A 7,294-nucleotide genomic window follows, 5' to 3' on the forward strand; every position below is an offset into this window, starting at 1 on the left:
AATCCTAACAATTTTAACAACTTCTCAACAACAGGTATATCAAAGCTGAAGCTAAGATCTTAAAACAACATTCTAGATATTTGAATTACATAATGTTAACTGTTAATAACTTGACACAACATGTAGCACTACTGTCAAAGTCTCTTAATCCCATATATGCTATGGTGACTATTTCCACATATGTTGATAGTTTATATACCCAAATCACATATCATGCACATTATTTCACTGGTTTATTGGAAGATGTTAATACTGTGGTAAACCAAGTTGTCAGGCCATCATTTTCCCCTTATGTGGAACTCAGACGTATTATTCAGCAAGAGATGATGATGATGATGATGATGATGATGATGACACAGTTGGACTGCAGCCCAGCCACCCAGCTGGCCCAGTGCAGCAAGTGGCCAGGTATTACTTCTTACTAACGTTTGATGTGATTCTCGAAGCGGTCATTATCCATACACCATTCACTGACTCCATTACTTGTAAACGTAATACCATTCCCTTTTAATTATACAAAAGAGTTGCAAAAATTTCTCATTCATACTAATGACAACATGAACTTTCTCTTATATAATGTTAACTCCTCGTTGACTGCACATCCCTCCTTGCATGATCTAGCATTGTGCCATAAACCATTGCTTAACAACTTGATTTGCCCCACAATACTATGGTTGTTCCTACTTTACAAACAGATTCATGCGTGTTCAACCTACTTCTTGTATCTGAACAAAGTGTTCTTAATTGTTGTTCTTTCAAGGAAATTGTTGTCAATGAACCTTGGATTAAGAATATGGACCATTATCATGTACTGTTTATACCAGACCCACAAAATGTTCTTATTCATTGCCCACATAACCTTCCCAAATCTTACTTGTTTCTGGGATACATTCAGTTAGGAAGACAATGTACTATTATCAGTTCCAATTTGACATTGTTTGGAACTGATGATCATTACTTGGGACAAATGAATAGAACAATCCCGAGTATAGAACGAATCCCTCATAACATTAACCTCTCACTCAATGATGAAGTAAAGGTGTCACATCTTCCATCTAAGGTTGAGGACGATTTAGATTCTCCAATAAATATTTTGCCTTTTGTTCCTTTTAAGTCCACCTTCATATTTCTGGAATTTCCATGATTTCATTGTCTATTGTATTCATCATCATCATCATGTTATTCATAGTATTTATCTTATATTGTCCTCTACAACAATATAAATTTCCTACATCCTCGTTGGATATTTAGGAAGTAGTTACAACAGCAGCATTTCCTTATTTATGGAGAAATTTGACTTCACAATAATATGTATTCAATAAGTTGTTTGGATCTTTATCATTTTATTTGTATACTGATATTCTACTGTATGTCATTCATAATATCTATATTACTTTCCTTACATATGTGAATTTATGAGTACTCTAATAATTGTTTAGTGTGTTACCTGTGTTCTCAACCATACTTACATGATGTAATTATCTATTGTAATTATCTATTATTGACTTATTTTTTCATTGTTGTATTCAATTCTACTTCATGTATAGCCAGAACTTATGATGGCTAACAGGCGCTTGAATATGTTGGTGGCCGAGCAACATGTAAGACTGACACACACACACACACACACACACACACACACACACACACACACACACACACATGCCGTATTTCTATTTATCATCATTTTACTGTGAGTTACATATACTTAGTTGCATCACAGATAATGTTCCCACGGGCCATCTGTTCTTACGAGCCTCTGTTAATCATGATGTTTGAACACGTAAGATCTGATCTTTTGTTTGAACACGTAAGAGCTGGTCTGTTGTTTGAACACGTAAGATCTGATCTGTTGTTTGAATACGTAAGATCTGATCTTTTGTTTGAACACGTAAGATCTGATCTGTTGTTTGAACACGTAAGATCTGATCTGTTGTTTGAACACGTAAGGGCTGATCTGTTGTTTGAACACGTAAGATCTGATCTGTTGTTTGAACACGTAAGATCTGATCTTTTGTTTGAACACGTAAGAGTTGATCTGTTGTTTGAACACGTAAGATCTGATCTGTTGTTTGAACACGTAAGATCTGATCTTTTGTTTGAACACGTAAGATCTGACCTGTTGTTTGAACACGTAAGATCTGATCTGTTGTTTGAACACGTAAGATCTGATCTGTTGTTTGAACACGTGAGAGCTGATCTGTTGTTTGAACACGTAAGATCTGATCTGTTGTTTGAACACGTAAGATCAGATATGTTGTTAGAACACGTAAGATCTGACCTGTTGTTTGAACACGTAAGATCTGATCTGTTGTTTGAACATGTAAGAGCTGATCTGTTGTTTGAACACTTAAGAGCTGATCTGTTGTTTGAACACGTAAGAGCTGATCTGTTGTTTGAAAATGTAAAAGCTGATATGTTATTTGAACATGCCTCACTGTAAACATGGTCAGCACTCACTTGCCTCACTGTAAACATGGTCAGCACTCACTTGCCTCACTGTAAACATGGTCAGCACTCACTTGCCTCACTGTAAACATGGTCAGCACTCACTTGCCTCACTGTAAACATGTTAGACGCTCATTTGCCTCATTGTAAACATGTTAAACGCTCATTTGCCTCACTGTAAACATGGCCAGCACTCACTTGCCTCACTGTAAACATGTTAAACGCTCTTTTGCCTCACTGTAAACATGTTAAACGCTCTTTTGCCTCACTGTAAACATGGTCAGCACTCACTTGCCTCTCTGTAAACATGTTAAACGCTCATTTGCCTCACTGCAAACTCGGTCAACACTCACATGCCTCACTGTAAACATGTTAGACGCTCATTTGCCTCGCTGTAAACATGGTCAGCACTCACTTGCCTCCCTGTAAACATGGTCAACACTCACTTGCCTCACTGTAAACATGGTAAACACTCACTTGCCTCACTGTAGATATGGTAAACACTCACTTGCCTCACTGTAAACATGGTAAACACTCACTTGCCTCACTGTAAACACAAAAAGAAGAGTTAACACGCAAAAATATAAACACAAATAAGACTTGTGGGAGGGAATGGGGGAAATGCTTTACTAAAATAAAAGCAAGATTATCATCAATTTAAAAGCCTTATATATTTTCTTTTATAATTTCTAGTACTTTATTATAATTTCCCCCAAAAGGCATATCTTAAAATTAGCGTATAAAAAATGGTTTGAAGGTTAGGTTCTTGTTATCAATATATATATATATATATATATATATATATATATATATATATATATATATATATATATATATATATATATATATACAGTTAACCAAGCAAAAAGATCCAGAAATTTTGGCAAGCGACGAGGCTACGTCACAGCAGGCCAGCCTAACTTGCACAAAGTAAAGGTTAGTCTCTATTTAAAGCATTATTTCATTTTTCGTAATCTTAAATACTTTCTTATAATTTCTCCTGAGAGACATATTTTGAAATTAGCTTACAAAACTACGTTAGATTCATGTTATTGTCAAAAATTATATAGTTTAGCCGCGTAGCTGATAAACTATATATTACTTACTTTTCGACTTTCTCCATTCTTTAATTGTGTTTGTAAATTAAATACCTGGAGAACATACCTGGAGAATATGACGAATTTTGTTTTGCTAAATATCAAAGACTATAAACGAAAGACAGGAAAGTGGCTGCCTCGAGGTGTGATTTGATCAACGAACAAACGAACGCACAAATGTTTTTTTCGGACCCCCGCTAGATGGCTCTGTCAAGGGTCGTCTGACGCGTCACATTCAAATCAGTTTACACAAAACTTGACAATGGCCGTTATCCATGTGTGATATGCAAGAGGAGGAAAACTCCTCATACACATCTTAGCTTATCTCTCGTATCAACTCTTGCTGTCGCCCTAAACCTTCCTCTCGTGTCCAGTCTCTCTCATCCGAAGGCTATCTCTCCTTTACAGTCTCTCTCATCCGATGTCTCTCTCTCGTATCCATCCTAACTCTCATCCCAAGCGTTTCTCTCGTGTCCAGTCTCTCTCATCCGAAGGCTATCTCTCCTTTACAGTCTCTCTCATCCGATGTCTCTCTCTCGTATCCATCCTAACTCTCATCCCAAGCGTTTCTCTCGTGTCCAGTCTCTCTCATCCGAAGGCTATCTCTCCTTTACAGTCTCTCTCATCCGATGTCTCTCTCTCGTATCCATCCTAACTCTCATCCCAAGCGTTTCTCTCGTGTCCAGCCATTCTCACAGCAAACCTCTCTCTCCTTCACAGCCTTACGTTTCCTCAACCCCTTCCTTGTGTCCAGCTTCTCTTATCATAGCCTTATCATAGCCTTAGCTACCGCTAGGCTATGATGGCCCCGGATAGGGAAATAACTATTCGAATACTATGTACTCGAATACCCTTCGTCTTACGTTGGTGAGCAACGGGGTCTACACCGGTCTTTTCCTGCCTGTTGCACAGGGGTCCCAGGTTCGATCCTGGCTGTTGGAAGCTTGTATGATATATATATATATATATATATATATATATATATATATATATATATATATATATATATATATATATATATATACATATATATATTTGTGTGTGTGTGTGTGTGTGTGTGTGTGTGTGTGTGTGTGCGGATAAACTTTAATGCTGGCCGGGGTGTACTGGTGATGCCTTTGACCTAAAATGTAAGTTCAAGCCCGTAGGGCGACTCTGCACTTAGCTTCAATCCTTTTGTGTTCACTATAATCTTCTTTATTACATCTACTCTCCTTAATCCCTTTATCTTCACTATGCAAGGCTTATCATAATCTTCACTACAACCTCATCTTCATATGACCTTATCTTGACTAAGCTGGTTTCAAGGAAGGCTTTAGATTTTACCCACTCACACAAACAACGTACTTACACGGGGCCCCACGAGTGTAAAACTCCCTCCTAATACAGTGCAAATAGATGATTACACACACCTACACACCACCACCACCACTAACAATACACAGAGAAATAGCCTTTTCGGTTGGCTTTGGATCCGCCCTTGAACGTAGTTTGGAGGATTTGGGGGATCAGATCAATAAGGTTAAGTTCACTACAACCTCATATTCACTAACGTGTATCTTCACTACTAGCTTATTTTCACTAAATATATCTTCGCTATACCCTCTTCTTCACTACACACGTTATTTCTACCATACCATCATCATTGTACTCCCTGATGTTCACTAAAAGTAGTTCTCATCTTCACTACATAATCATTTTGAATAAACTTTACTCTTTGATATCCCTTATCTCTACTACATTCGTATCTTCACTACAACCTATCTCGACAATATCCTTATCATCACTATACTCTTCTTCACTACACTCTCATCTTAACATCATCCTTCTGTTTACCGAACTTAGTTCAAAGTCTGACTTGAACGTAGCTTTGGAAAGTTTGTGTTCCTCATTGTGTTACCTCCTTAGTATCATTGTAAAGGCAATTGTCACCACTCCCTAACTAAACCCTCATCGTCACTACACTCTCATCATTATCATTACTTCTTGATGTTCAATACAAAATTTTAACATATACATTTATCTTCACTACAGAATAATTTTCATTGCATCTTAATGTTCATTACTCCTTGTTTCAGCTACATCCGTATCTTCCATTCATTCTTATATCTTATATTAGTTACATCTTTACAATATCTTTATATCTTCTCTGTTCCGTCTTTTGAAAAATTGAAAATGAGAGTAAAGGATTTCCGGCCTTGTGCTCCCTCCCATTTTAGTCGCCTTGTACGCCACGCAGGGAATACGTGGCAAGTATACTTTCTTCCCTATCCCCAGGGATAACAGCATCTGGTGTTCCCAGACGGTCACCCATCCAAGTACTAACCAGACCCAACGTTGCTTAACTTCCCTGATCGGACGATATACATATATATGTATATATATATATATATATATATGTATATATATATATATATATATATATATGTATATATATATATATATATATATATATATATATATGACTGAAAACAATGAATTTCCCAAATAAGAAAAATGGAAGCGCCGGGGTTTGAACCCGGGTCCTCTCGCATGCCAAGCGAGTGCACTACCACTGAGCTACGCCCCCAAGAACATTTTTTTGGACTTAGTATTATATGAAGCACTGAGATTACCACGGCAAAATAGTGTTTGACCGACCGTTGCCGACTAGCCGGCAAAATAACCACAGGGTAAATCTCCATGTTGCTGTCGTGTTTTCCTCTCAATTTTCCACGAAGAAATGAGTTTTACTTCTTTATTGCGTTGCAATAGACTGGAACTAAGCAATAGACTGGAACTAAGCAATAGACTGGAACTAAGTAATAGACTGGAACTAAGCTGACCTGGTATGAGGTCAGAGCCCTCATTATCATCCCTGCTAACTACCGGAAGCAGATTAAGTCGTTCCACAACCGATGTCCGGCCCATGTTAACTCTGATGTGCCCAGCAGTTGGAGGAGGATCGCCAGAAGCTTCTGGAAGATTTCAAGGACGTCTTGGTGGACCTGACCCTTTCAGATAAGGTCGAAAACCACAATTTATTGTGAAGATCTTCACTATAACGTTGGACGAAGATACTGAATGTTGCACACATGTGATGCGGACAAAATGAAAAAAGAAAAAGACAAAAATTATGTCTGGTGTGGGTCTCGAACCCACGACCTTGAGTGTGTAAGACTCACGCTCTACCACTGAGCTAACCAGACAATAGAAAATTCGTCTGTTTCTTCAATTTGAATTAATGAAAATCTTTGCGAGGCAGCGTTTAGAAAAGAGTGATGTCTTTGACGAAATTTGCTTGTTTGGTTCCTTCTTCTGTTCCTCATTATCGAAAGTAAACATACTGAAGGGTATATATATATATATATATATATATATATATATATATATATATATATATATATATATATATATATATATATATTGAAAAGGATCACAATTTTGCACGTGATCAAGTATATTCTTATGAGTCCACGGGGAAAATAAACACAATAAGTTCCCAAGTGCACTTTCGTGTAAAACTCACATCATCAGGGGAGACACAAGAGAGATAGGGGACAAAGAATACTTCCCACGTATTCCCTGCGTGTCGTAAAAGGCGACTAAAAGGGGAGGGAGCGGGGGGCTGGAAATCCTCCCCTCTCGTTTTTTTTTTTTTTTTTTTTTTTAATTTTCCAAAAGAAGGAACAGAGAATTGGGCCAGGTGAGGGTATTCCCTCAAAGGCCCAGTCCTCTGTTCTTAACGCTACCTCGCTAATGCGGGAAAT

The 7,294-nt window shown here is 37.6% G+C and overlaps 1 non-coding gene across 1 annotated transcript; it reads right to left on the minus strand.

The window, feature by feature from the left end:
* Positions 1-6,661: 6,661 nt before the first annotated feature.
* Positions 6,662-6,733, minus strand: TRNAV-UAC (transfer RNA valine (anticodon UAC)). Its single transcript has one exon. It is a non-coding gene; the product is annotated as a tRNA-Val (tRNA).
* Between the last annotated feature and the right edge of the window lie 561 nt (positions 6,734-7,294).

This window comes from Panulirus ornatus, chromosome 12, assembly GCF_036320965.1.
Source record: "Panulirus ornatus isolate Po-2019 chromosome 12, ASM3632096v1, whole genome shotgun sequence".
Classification (NCBI taxonomy): Eukaryota; Metazoa; Arthropoda; class Malacostraca; order Decapoda; family Palinuridae; genus Panulirus; species Panulirus ornatus.